This window comes from Syngnathus floridae, chromosome 1 (genome assembly GCF_059516105.1).
Source record: "Syngnathus floridae isolate MCC-2025c chromosome 1, RoL_Sflo_1.0, whole genome shotgun sequence".
Classification (NCBI taxonomy): domain Eukaryota; kingdom Metazoa; phylum Chordata; class Actinopteri; order Syngnathiformes; family Syngnathidae; genus Syngnathus; species Syngnathus floridae.
The window spans coordinates 16,430,891-16,445,482 of NC_142413.1; the positions used below are offsets into that span (position 1 = coordinate 16,430,891).

Consider the following 14,592-nt stretch of genomic DNA (forward strand, 5'->3'; position numbering starts at 1 on the left):
GCACGTACCTGTCTATCACAAGCGAATGACGCATTACGCACAAAGAGGGTAAATTCAAACTTCAAACCAGCAGCACACGCTTGACCAATTTCAAAATCTAAATCATCCGAGAAACATGCAATTAATTGTAAAATGACAGCATGCCGCGGCTCGGCTCTTTTCCCGGTGAGTCCATGGCACCCGGCACGAGAGACGCGTCTGCGCGTAAACACCTACCAGCCCAACATGTGGAGCGCCCTGGTCGCTTATCATCGTGGAGCTGGAGCGGGGCAAAGTTAGAAAGAATGCTGAAGGAGTTGAAGAAATACGGAGACGAGAAGCGACTCCGGATACTGTTTGACAACTTCCTCTCGGTGAGAAGCTTCCACGGAGTGCGCGGCGCAAAGCTGGTACAAGACCACAGGAGCGCCCACTGACGTGTCTGCTCTTGTGGCTCACATATTCCAACTCAGGAAGTGGACGCCTCAACTTCTTCACAGGGAGAAAGAGAGAGAGAGCGAGGGAGGAGTGTGGAGTTTGCAGAGTAGCTCCTCCTACCAGAAGCCATCAATCCATACACATAAAGCAGCAGATAGGGACAAACCACGTTACATCATGATGAACAGCCCACACTATTTACCTTCATTAGAAATGCTGGAAAATGTCTTTACGTGTTTATTTTAATCGTATCATGTCTGTCCTCTGGTGGTGGGAAGTAAAGTACACTTACACATACAGGAAACAGACCGCTAAGTCAAAATGCTCCAATTCTTGAGAGAAAATGACACAGTCAGTCAATCAAATCCACCCATCCATTTTTCTAGGCTTTTTCATGTTCAGGGTCACAGATGAGTTGGATCTCTCAGCTGCTTTTTTAGCAAGACGGACTCTGGACTGGACACAAGTCAATTACAGGCAAACAAATACTTAGGGGAAAGAACACAATTAAAGTATTATAAAGTATTCAAACTTGATGAGGTCACAGCAGCATTGCCCATTGTCTAGCTGTAAATTAAAAACAAGAGGATTCAAACTCATTTATGTGAGACCACAACTGAAATGCTGAGAATCAAAAGACGAGTGTGCATAAAGATTTTTTTTTTTTTGTCCGTATATTACATGAAAGAGTTGCTCATACTACAGTGCACATGCTACAGTGAGCATCGATATTCATATCACAATGCAATGTAAAATGCCTCACCTGCTGCCAGGGGTCAGATAACAAGGTCACCAAGCACAGCCTTCAGAATGAATTAGTGCAGGTTTCATGATAGAATTAAGTCCAACAAACAACTTTAGTTTTCTCTGTGCAGAATGATGCAATTCTGGGCAATAAAGAGACTTAAAAGAGACGGAACCCAGTGCAAATGCAAAAAGGCCTCAAGGCAGTGATTACAATAATCTCACATCTGAATTTGAGAAAAATACATTCATAATTGTTGCGATGTTTAAAGCTCTAATTGCTGGATTAATTGGACAACAGTCCGATTTCATGTGGCAGGCGATACCTGTCTTAAATTGTTTGTGTGTGTTTATCGACTTCTAAACAAGTCATTAAACCTTTAAGATAGCGTTTGTCTGTATAGCACTGCACATACTGTTTGCAAGGTAACAGGTATAAATTTAACATGAATATAATTGGTTGTTGCGTCACACTTACACGCATACAGTATATTTAAAGTACCTCAAAAGAAAAAATGGGACAGTGTTACTCACAATGGGCTAATAATACTCTGTAAAAGATGACGTTTTTGTTCATGAAAAGGATTACAAAAAATATTGCGAATGCATGGTCCCAATCTGGGATGGATCCAGAAAAAAAATGAATTAAAAAAAATAATAAAAATATTCTCAATGAATACCACATCTTTATTGCTCTAGAACAGGGGTTTTCAACAAGTTTTGTCCTAGGGCCCACCATTATAGCCAAGAAGCAACTTGGAGACCACTGCTTTGGCAAAATATTATTTTGTTTTACACTGAAGGAGGATACTTATTTGCATCTGTAAGTCTATTTTGGGAATTTCAAATACATTTGACATTGGATTGGTGAATGATTCCAAATTTAGATGGAAAATAAATCAAGTCCAAATAATTAATTAATTTTATATAAAAAAAAAAATAATTATTTTGCATTTTCAATTTCGCGGACCACCTGCAATATCTCCATGGACGACTAGAGGACCGTGGACCACCGGTTGAGAATCCCTGCTCTAGAATACAATTTTGTGATTGGACAATTTTTGTTGAGGTTTCCACTCATTGTATCCTCTTCTTCTTTATGAATGTGTTTTTTTTCAAGTGAACTCTTCTATGCCATACTTCCCTTCAGAGCCATGTCAGAGTCAGAGTCAGTTTATTTGCCATTTGTGGAAAACCACATTGGAAAAGAGTTTTGCAAGTTTTTTGTGCTTTGCAAGTTGCTGAGTCAATCGGAATCTTAGGGGAAAATATTCTACACTGGTAGATTTTCCATGGAACCTAGAGCACCTAGAGCACCTGCAGAGTTAGGAAGATGCACTAGACAAGCAATGCGGTTTTATGGATAGTATAAGGCACGTGGAAAGAGAGAGCGAAGGAATGACTTTAAACTGTTGCCCCGTCAAAGATTCCGTGACTGCTCGTGCCAAATACCAAACATTTCTCTCCTATCAAAAACAGATGCCATTTCATAATAAAGTTCCAATGGAATGTCTTGTGTTGACTTTTGCAAAGTGTCCAGGTCCTGTTTTCAGCTATGTGGCAGACAAGGCATGGGCAAACAAGCAGGTGTGTGTGCTGACTGTCCTCAAGCAACACTACTAAGTCATCAGTCTTACTTATTTCACATTACACGTCTATGTAATCAAGACAGTCACACAGACGTCATTGGTTTTTATTTTTCTCCACAATCTTACTATTATTCATCATCATGTATAGGTTCAAGTGAGGTTGGACTCTACTGGATCCTACAGAATCTTGTTTCTTTATGAACCATTCGGAGTAGAATTGCAGAGCTTTTTAGATCTAGATTGGAGCAGCACAGTGGTAGTGGGTGGCACTTTTGCATCACAGCTGAGAGTTTAGAAGTTCTCAGGCTGTCCTGTATGGAGTTGCCATGTATTTTTTCCCCAGGCTTGCACCAGGATTTTTTTCAGCTATTCTGGCTTCTTCCAAATTTACAAAACCAAGGTTAATTTAAGTATCTAAATTGTCCTTAGAAAGGATTTTATGTGTGAATGGTTGTTAGTCTTTAGTATGTGCCCCGCAATTAGCTGGCAACCAGTTTTACTCACCCACAAACGTAATGAGGATAATCTGTATGAATGGGTGGGTAAATTTAGAGTGCAGAGTTTTAAAAGTAGTCTGATTAATACCAAAAAGAACATCAGGACATAACATACTGTATGCTGCCTTATTGCCTGAACAGGATCTTTGGAATAGAAAATGTCCAAATGAATGGAACGGTTGTACACCCTAGTTTTGCAAACTTGGAAAGGTAATATTGGGCTTTATAAACTTCAGAAACCTCAGCCTCTGGAAATTCAACACTTAATATTGTTTGTTTACTCTGGGACTTTGCAAGTAAATGCCAGGCCGAAGCTGACAATGATTTAGCAGACACATTAGCCACTGGGATGCACCTTAAATAAAAGTGGAGTAATGCCCTGTGTTCAGCAGGCGCAAGCAAATGAACAACTAATAAAACCTGAAATACAGTCAGAGGAAGGCCGTCAACAGAAGTTTGCTGCAGTGCCATCAGTATCGCATTTATTCTTGTACTCACTCCCATGCCCGCTGCCTCCAATCTCACCTCAATGCAGCAATGTTACTCTCAGCTTCTACCGCCAGCGCCGTCTTGGTGGGAAGGACAAAGTCATCCATCCTGTGGATAGATGAGTACATTCCAAATCAATTCCATGTCAGTTGGCTGACTGAAATATCACAACAGTCAAGTTGTTGCTATTCCGTAAACAGTTTGGCACGAAGGTGTGATGAATTGTTGCAATGGGACACAGACGTGGTGACGGAATGAGAGCAGGCTGGGCCACTGAGGTTGTTGACACAATATAAAGTGGCCTCACGAGACCGGACCTTCTTCTGTTCCCCAGCTACCGATTGGCCACTGAAATGCATTTCGTATTCAATCACAGTCACTACCACCACCTGCACAGTTGGCCACCCAGAACACACACATGATGCATACTTGCATGACAAATGATCACCGCAAGTGGGAGAGGAAATGCATCATGTCTTCCTGTTTCCTCCCCCACCTCTCAAGCAGCAGCTCATCTGGGTCGTATTGTGCAGCACCGGCCCATCAACAGACACTACGTATTTGTTTCAGAATATCGGAGTACAAACAAGAAATTGATCCATTGCTCCATGGTTATGTCGTAGTCTGTTCACCGTCGATCCCTTTCCATTGCATTGAGAGCAGAGTCCTATAATAACTTGACCGGTCAATCTGCGGCAATCTGTTGAGTTGTTTTCCAAACCATTTACACAGTCATCCATCAGAGCAGCTAAAAAGGCGACTGTATATTTTTATGCTTGCTTTGATTAAACTTCTTGTGGGCTTCACTTAAACCACAAACTAATGAAAAGATGCCATGACCTTTGAATTGCGAATGCTTGTGCGTGCGCATCACTGTACTGCGCATTTTGTGCGCTGAGCCGAGGGAAGGCAAAGATTTTTTTCTCATTGTCACATTACCTTATTCACCCTCTAAGCGCAATGTGCTTTGGACAGGTCTTATATTGGTTGTTACTGGCAAATAACTGAAATCTTTGTGATAAGATTAATAATTAATACAACTAATACATTCAAGCAGTCACTAATAGCTATTCCTGAAATACTAAAACAATATACTGACAGTGAACGACGGAGATCTTGTTTTGACATCTGCACAAGAATCTCGTGAAAGTGGGTTTGAATATTGCAACTAGGACAATATAGTACGTTTGGAGCTCTGCTACATTTGATGTCAAATACGATTCAAAATCAACCAGGACGGTCTTTTTCTTTTCAAGACAACACCAAAAACGTTTTAAAAAGAGATTCTAAATGTCACTCACTTAACAGGCACAAGTAAATAAGAAGATAAAACTTGACACCAATTACCCAGACTCCAAAGTGATGAAAAAAAGAGGTGACACGTGGCAGACACAGTCACCAACAAGCATTACATGTCAATCTCACATGACAACAAATTAATGTGTGCAAGTTCATATGACAAGCTTTTGACATGTTTAGAGCCTTTAAAAGGAATCTAGAATCAAACACTCCTTGCACATCATTGCTTCCGTAACGCTGCATTCATATTATCTGCTCGACTAGCAACTCGGCTTGGGAGCATGCTCCTTGCTGCCAGCTGTCATAAACTGTTGGCTAGCACGAACTGCTTTTATGCTCCAATAACGTAGCAAGACAAGTTCTAGTTATACCATGAAGTCTGCTTGAACGTGTGTATATCACAGATGTAATTGTTGGTTTAGGCAGAAGACTATAACATTTGGCTTGGCTTGTTTTTATTTCAGAAATGGAGTACACATTGTACAGCAGTGGTGTGAAAACTTGGTCCTCAAGGGCCGAGGTAATAGCGTGTACCATGCATAATGTGCAACATGTTATTGATTTGGGAATTGATGTGTATGTGTATGTGTATGTGTGTGTGTGTGTGTGTGTGTGTGTGTGTGTGTGTGTGTGTGCGTGCGTGTGTGTGTGTGTGTGTGTGTGTGTGTGTGTGTGTGTGCTCAAATATAAAATATAAAACACCAAAATTATAGTAATGTTATTTTTTGCAAATAATTAGAATACCCAGTTGAAAAACAGTCGTGGCTTGTTGCAATACTGAAAAACATTTGTGTACATTGTAATTCATACGTTTGTTCTAAATAATACACAAGTTCCATTTTGCTTTAATTAAAACCAATTTTATGGAACTATGGCACATTGCAAATGCTGCTTTAAAAATAGTACCGGTAAGTAGTTCGGCCCGAAAAAAGAATGGCATTCACAGAAACAAATCTGTATTAATTCAAAAAGCAGTGATAAAGGATTCACTGACATTTATAATCACATAAAATCAAATCGTAGCCCCCTGAATCGTAAACCAAACCAATGGTGAGCTGGTGAGAATTTGATGGTAAAGGGCAAAGACATCACACAACATAACATCCATAGTATGAATTCAACATAAAAAAAAAAGAAGCAGAAAAATAATAAAGTGCTGATATTCATCCAAATTCGCAACATTATGACTTTAATACTTTAACTTGGCTACAATGGAGTACACCTTACTGTAGCTTTAAATTAAATTCTTAGCTTCATAGTATATACAACACATATATTATTGCCACAGGCTGGATCGATTGTAAACGAACTGGTGACAGATAGATGGAGAAATTCAACCTTCAGGCTGTAAATCGGAGCATACTATGTGGTGACCGCCAGTTACATTAGATACAGCCGCTCTCTCTACCATCCTGTGAAGGAAAATAAAGGCTCAATAGTGCCAGATGGTAGTCAGAAATCAATGTTTGGGTGCATACGTAATTGACATTGTAACTAAATATTGTGTAATAAATTTCCTCTTGTCAATTTTAGCATATGTACAATTTTATTAATGTAGCAAAAACGACTTTGCCCCAATCACCACAATCGGTTCATGTCAATCATATGGGCCTTCGTGGTAAGCTTCTGTAATCAAATTTGCCTACTGGGTTTCCTCTAAATGTTTGCAGTGGAAACCTGAGATTCTAGTGCTTTTGAGTTGTTTTAGTTGTAGTCTCAACAGTGGGATTTCTTTCCATTTAGAAAGCTCCGGTGTATCAAAATTGTGGACTTGTGGAGCTCTGAGACCATCGGGTGGCTCCACTTAAAGACTGTTTTTGTGTGTGCATAGTGCAAGTGTACTGCACAATCTCTCATTCAAATACATCTTGCAATTGCATGCTGCCCCCCATTAAAAAGGTCATCACGTATATTGACAGTATTACAGCACATTTCGTGCCCAGAATGCATAAACTCGAGTGGTCAATTGGATCTGACAGGCTGCAACCAACTGAGATCACATTGGCGAAACGTTTGAGGCTTCTCTTATCTAGCTAATAAAACATATCTTTCGCGCATGCATGTAACGCCACTGCTGCAACACAACCAGAGGGAGGTAGTGGATTGCAACATGAAAAATACAAACTAGGAGAAGCAAAATGTGGGTCAGACTGAGAGACAGGAAAAGCTCAATGCAAATCAGAATGTGTAAACATGTACAGGCCTAATCTCATTATCCCCCATTCTCCTGAGCCTGTGATCAGATGCTCGATTGAAGCTGGAGAAGAGGGAGAACAGGAAAAGCGGCAGTGAGCGCGAGGGATAGAAAATGTGAGAGGCATGAGAAGATTCTGAGTGTCTGCGTTCTTCACTTCAAGAGATAAATTAAATCGTAGACGGATGCCAATTGTAGGGCTCAACAACATTGTAACTACAGCTAATACAAGTCTGTATGCACATTTCTGGGCATTAGCTAATGCCATTGTTTCTAATTAAATGCACGTTTTGTCGGAAAGTGCTTAGTGGATGCCAATTATATGACCAACGTTGTAACAAAGAGCTGTTGAAGTGGCTTGGTTCGGGAGGGCCGGTGGATGTCAAAACTGAATGGAGGTGGGTTCACCCTCAGTCAGTGATATTGTAAAACATACTGCGAGTAACTTGAAGCAAACAACCAAATTATCCATTCCATTCATCAATTTTCCATACTACTTAGGCCTTTTCAGGCTTGGACATCCACTTTTTCATTGATTTTCAAATTATGTATTATTTGTGCCCTCTCTGCATCCATTGGTGATCCTGAAAGGGGGGATCCTTCCATCTGTGGTCCCTTCTCAAGGTTTCTCATTTTCCCCTGGTAGGTTTTTTTTGAGTTTTTCCTTGCCCTTTTGGGAGCTTAAGATCAGGGGATGCTTTGAGAATAATTGTCAATTTCTGTCTATGTGAAGCCCTTTGAGACTGCTTGTGATTTAGGGCTATACAAATAAACTTGACTTGACTTCAGGGTCATGGGGAGCTGGAGCCTCTCCTAACTAACGTTGTAGTAAAACATGTGAACTACACCTGGACCCGTTGCCAGTCAGTAGCGAGGTAACAGCCCAACTAATTATGCACAAATGTGATTACACTAACAAATGGGTTGCAAACACACCCCATCTCATCTTTAACATTTCGGTTCCTTTGTTATATTCTGGTGGGATGGCAGAGGTCTTCATCAGGCAGATGTCAGCCATGTCCAGGGCAGTGTGAATTTGATTGCTTTTTGGCCCGCCCGAGTTTCTCCTTATCACCAACTGTCAAGTGTTTTAGTACCTACTATTTCATGTTACTGCAACACCCCAATGTTGAATCTTCCAGATCAGGCCTACGATACTTAACCCAGCTAGTGGATACATCATATATATATGCCGGTGCCCCATTGAGCCATGCAATCAATCACAGAAGGTCATTCATTAAAATGATTTGAATTTGTAAAGTACCCTTTAATCAACCATATCGATGACTTTTAACAATGTTTTTCCTCATTAAACTTAATAAGGGCACACTGCAAGACATATTTACTGCACAGGGAGATCATCAATTCTAACTGAGGATGAACTTGCATCGATTAGCTTACAGAAATCGATCATTTAGCCATGACATTTTAGTGTACACTGTGACTATGTTTTAAGGTGCATGCAATGGAAATTTCATGGAAATCCAATCGGAGAGACCATAAACCTCAAAATACAGCTTCTTTAGTCGAGTCACCGACCACCTCATTAGGCCCATTTTAGCTCCAAAGCAAATATCTGCCTGTACGAAGATGGGGAAAGCCTAGTTGAGTGGCACTGTCTGAGAATTATTCATTCCATTCCACAGCAATGCAAAAGTAGAACAGAAACATTTGATGTGGTGGCAGCATTTTTAAATGATTGCATGACTTCCTACTGTTCTGACATTTTCTGCGTGTCCAGTAGGGAGCAGATAAAACTTGGCCTAGTTGAGTTAATATAAATGATGCAATACATGCTGACTTTGGGCAGCAAGTCTGAATTTCATCTGCAGATAATATGATTGGTAGAATTTGTGTAAGGAGCAAGGTCTTGATTCGGTACATGAAAATATGTGGACTTTCAGAATCCATTTCAAGTGTCCTGGCGGCCTCTAGTACGGGTGTACTAAATCATAAGAAACAGGAGGAAAAGAAGAAATGTAAACTCCTTTGGTCACTGTGACAGACTTCCACATCTGGAGCAAGGCAACCCTAACAATTCTTTTCGGTCTCTCATCACTGTATTTTCTCTGTCTGTCATTATCTACATTATGTGTCCCCCTCTGTCTCTTCCTTGCCCTCTACTCTTCCTCTGCACTCCATCTGCCTGGCAGTGCCTATGAAGAGCAGCTCAGGTTGAGCAGACGGTACTTTTGAACGAGCTCCTGCTGCAAGCCTTTCATCTCACGCTGTACTTGGCCAAGGGAGGCTGCAGGCTACCTGAGCTGTCAGAAGCCATACGCCAGAGAGGTGGAGGGAGGAGTCAGCAGGACACAAGAGGAAAGCAAAGGGAATGAAGCCCAATAAGTGTGACTGAGAATAGATTATTGAAAAATTGGAACTTCCAATGTTGAGTCTGTTCAGTGACCCAGGCTGTCTTAAAATTGTTTGGTATTTCTAAATGATTTAATAATTGGGAATGGGGAGTTTCCACTGTACTAATAATTAATAATTCTAGCTGGCTAATGTTATATTTCTCAAGAGAGGCAAATTAAGTGGTATTTGCTCCCACCTACCTCAGCTAATACTTATTAGATGTCATCTAAACATAATGACGGTTTTACAAAGAATGCATATGAGTTTCAAGTATGTCTGTATAAATTCTCAGTCTTCCAAGTCAAATAACAAATAAAACAACTGGACTCTGCTTAACTCTTCTCTCCATCCAGCCTTTACGCTTCTTTCTGTGTTGCACATATCTAGATCAACCAATGCAGTCTGTCGCCATAAAGGTCTGGAAACTTGACAAATGGGTTCTTCTCATTCCTGTCACCTTCCTGTGCAAAGGGTACATGAGGGAGTCATGAAAGAATGCTGCAAAGCCGGTCTGTCCTTCGTCAAAATGCCACTTGAGGCAACAGACACACGGCTCACCAGTCTCGTCTGTGTCACACCACTCGTTTCTCGGTGGACAAAATCTGATTTACCTCAAGCATGGTCAGCCATTTCAACAAACAGTAAACATGGAAAGTCAGCCCTCTATTATTGTTTTTAATACAAACTCTTCATGAATCTACATAACAGCATTTGTCTGTTTTTAAAATGCCAATAATTGCTGTTAAGACATTGGGGACGGCTTTAAATTGAGAAAAATATCACCACACTACAGTCACACAAACAGATCTTGAAGCAGGATACTTATAGCCTAAAGGAGGTTAAATTCTACATGCCTACTTCAGATAAGGACGCTTCATCTCCACAGACCAACAAGTGTAGCCATATCTGAGAGGAGATGCATCTGCTTGTAACGGAATCAAACATGAGTAAGCTCTGATTGCAAATAACTCACTGCATGCACGCCTCACGTTGACTCTGCAGAGCATATGAAACATTAATCACTTTCCACAGAGGGACTGAATTTAATTGAAGTAGCACTTCCTCTTAAAATAAAGTTCATGAGGATGCATTGGCATACATGATCAAGCAGGTACTGTTGGAGTGGTAGAAACTCAAAAAGTCTGGGATGCAGAGAAAGGGAAAATCCCAGGGAAGAATCCGGCATAGCGTAGCTAAAAATAGAACATAAAGAGGATGGGGGAGAGGAGGGAGGGGCCGTATACTACCTGTGGGCTTGGAGGCAGCCTAGTTAGCATCAAACAATACCAATGTGGACACAAATCGGTCATCAGGAATCAATAACACCAGAAGTTTCGATTCTTCAATATTTGATCTGGTTAGAGTCTAACCAGATGTGGAAGTCTGTAACAGTTGTTTCTAAATTTAATGTCAATTTAGTTAATATTTGGGTTAAAAGTCCATCCATTCTCAACACCGCTCATCCTGTTCAGGGTCGTGGGGGGTTGCTGGAGCCTCTCCCAGTCGGCAACGAGCGAAAAGCAGACTACACCCTGAACTGGTGGGTAAAAAGTGAGTTTTGAAAATTCTGCACACTTATTTCACAATGAAAAGACAAAAATTGGCAATTGTAATTTACAATCAGAATTACTTGGCTCAAGTACATCCTATAACAATCATAGTTTTTTGTCAAGTTTTTTTATTTTAATTTTTTTTATTTTTAAAACCTTTTTTTTTTTACATTTATTTAAAATGCAAAATTGGCACTGTATAATATATGTGTAATTGGATCAACTTGATCTAACCTCATACAAATGCAGAGAAACGCACACACAATTAAAATTGCCAGTAATAAAATACATCAGTGGAGCAGATTATAATGTTGGAAGGAATGATAAAGGGTTATAAAATTGTTAAAAAAAATGTTTTTCAAGCAGATGAAAGTTTAGTGACTTTGTATTGCTGCAAATCAAGGATGCCTCATCAGCGATAAAATTGCACATGCACATACGAATGCAAAAACTACAGAATGCGCTTGAGGCTATGTTTCTTGCTTGTGTTTAAGGTCCAGAAATGAATATACGCAAAAAGACAGGTTGATGCATGTGATGCAGAAAAACACAATGTTATATAATGCAAGAGAACTAACAAACTAACGTCTCAATTTTTCATGTCTTTTGCCTACAAGTAGTAAGTGTAAGCATTATTTTTGGTAACAAATCACTTTATGGAATCCAGTTTGGCACTACATTTGTTATGTCACAAAGAGAAGAAGTTAATGAATGGTCAAGACGCAGGATCCTATTTGTGTGGAATAAATTTTTCACGTATGACATACGATCATGTAAGCAATGTCTAAGCTTGTCCACCAATTTTACAGATCCAAGGTCACCACAATAATCAAGACACTATTCTTCTCATCATAAGCCAGTGTAAAAAATAGAATTGCTAAAATAGTATTTTATCTCCACATATAGAGTACAAGTGGTGGTGGGGCGGGGGGAGCTGAGCTTGTGTTAACAGACTCCTAAAAAGCCACGACAATGGATAAACAGGCCTCTCTGGCCACAAACTTGTCAGGCTTTATGTGATGAAGGTTGAAGAACTGTGTTTGGGAATTATTTGGCGATCATCCTGTGAAGCTTGTACCTCCACAATTTTCTCATTTCATTCATTGAGTAAACTTGAAGCCCAAGCTGCTCGATGGACTACACCCATGAAGCTCTTTCAAGCAAACAGCTACATGACTCACCCTCCAACTATCTATTTATAGTTTCAGCTTTAGTTCTCCATGAAAAAAATGTTGCACCCCTCTTTTCTCATACTCTAAACCACAGTTTCCTGACTGCAGTGATGCAAGTCCGCCCAGTACAACCACTACCCTTAACTGGCCGAACGAACCACAGTACAAATTTTCTCAGGAGAGCAGCTAACTCACTTCGCCAAGCCACAGTTTTCTACAGTAGCTCATCTCAAGAAGATTGTGAGCCACTGACAGGCTTATTCAATACTTTGCTTTATGTACTATAATCTTGTTGACGTCCAACACCACATCCACCTTGCCCAAATTGGAAAATGACTTTTCATATTGGCCATCGAAAACAAACTATGAACATGACAAAATGAGTTGGTGTTTGCAGTGCATTATACACATGCTAATAATGAGTTTGGAGCACAGAGGACAAGAGGGAAGACTGCTTTACCGGATTTAATTATTACTATCTAGCTTTGAACAGAGGTAATGCTGGAGTCGGTTCGAGCTAAGGCACCCTGGAAATGAAGTGTCAAAGCAAAATAGTATTTCTCAAGATATACCTTCATGGAAAAGAGCTTGGTTGTACTGTTTTCACATAAAAAAAAAAAAAAAAAAAATAGAGTTGTTCTGTTCTTAGAAAACTGCAATTATGCCATGACATTATTCTTGGTAATTGCAGTTTCTTCTCAAAGTAGGTGGTGTGGTGGAAGCAGGGACAGGTGGGCCCAAATGCAGCAAAGCCCCACACTTTAAAATAAGACAATTAGTGATCAAATTTCATTAAGTCAGGAACGTCCAACTTGTCATATTGTTGAATTAAATTCTAATAATTCAAAAATGTCTGTTCTCATAGTAGCCGACTGTATTTTTTGTGTCTGTGGGGGGGTATTGTATGTGTGGCCCAAAACCACTATGTAGCTAAAAATACTAATACCTCACTGAGTCACGAGTGATTGCGCAGGTAGCAAGGTTGCAAACAATTTTTGTTTTGCTGTTTGCAACCATTAAAACTGTTGGTGAATATCTGTCGGACATTTTTGCAAGGTTTTTTTATACTGAACGAATCCTGAATCCTACATCAAGCTTAAAATTGTTTAACTTTATTTATCAAGCGTACCAAAACATGTCAATATAGCAACTGTAAATCGTTTGTATATTAGTGTTTGGTATTTATTTCAAACTACTACCTTAACAGCTTTCTAAAAGTTAAATAGTTGAGGGTTTTACTCAATTTTGGGGTGGTCCAAAACTTTAAAACCCACTGGAAAATATCCGCCCCTGCACTGAATAGCAACTGAATCCCATCTCCACATTCAGAAAGATTTGAGTCATGCGCAAACAATCGCCAAGCTTTTCCGTTCAGTGGCTTAAAGTTCCTAAAATACTGATCGAAAGTCAGCAAATCTGGTTTGGAAATCTTTGAAAACACTGGATGACTCTTTTACAAGAGGCGTTGTGGGCTCGTTGTTCCAGAATAATTTCAGTACACGACCATTTAGGCTCATTATCAACAACACCACAACACAAAGGACAGACGTATCGCCAGAAAGGCTGTCACACTTCCGTGCTCTGCTTCCTGTTCTGGTGAGACCTCACACGTGTCAGCTAACCAAGGTTGATGCCAAATGCATATAGCCTTTCTCTAACAGTGAATGCAAACGATTGATCCCATTTGATTTAAAGATGGACCACTGGGGGCTGCCTAGTTTATTGACAATGTTTCTATAAACAAATTAGATCTAGTTTTGAAATGATAAGGGCCCACACTGAACCAAATTAATCTTGCAAATTATGTTTGTTATGTATATTCTGTTATAGAGTTTCCATTTACTGTTTTCATTGTCTTTGTCGTTTCCCCATTGCTATATGTGAAGTAATTTGTTTTTACTGCAGCTGTTGTAAAATGCGCTACATAAATAAATGTGTACTCCATTGTATTTAGAGTTATTCAACTTATTTCTATTATGAAAGCAGATAGTGGTTTTGTTGGGTGCTCGTGCATGTGCCAGTGAAATGTGCAAGCCCACGCCACCCCTTCCAATGGTGCTTGGATCAATAAAAGTGTATCACACGTGAGTCTGGTTGGGAATGCTAACACAGTGGGTCCCAAGTGTGCCAAAACCATTTTATTGGTTTATTGTTAATGAGTAATCTCTTCCTTGCAACAGCTGTATGAGAACATGAATTCAACATGAATATTTATTGTGTGACCTTCCCTGCGCACACAAACAAACCAAAAACAGAATCAACCAGCATGGTTTTGTTGTGTTGTGC

The 14,592-nt window shown here is 39.9% G+C and overlaps 1 protein-coding gene across 2 annotated transcripts in view; it reads right to left on the reverse strand.

Moving 5' to 3' along the window:
- mid2 (midline 2) overlaps positions 1 to 14,592 on the reverse strand; it is an 88,707-nt gene that overhangs the window by 59,247 nt on the left and 14,868 nt on the right. Inside the window, exon 2 of one of the 2 annotated variants that reach the window (XM_088379030.1) lies at positions 3,773 to 3,844. The gene's annotated coding sequence lies outside the window, so the exon portion shown is untranslated. The other variant, XM_088379022.1, reaches the window with a different exon arrangement.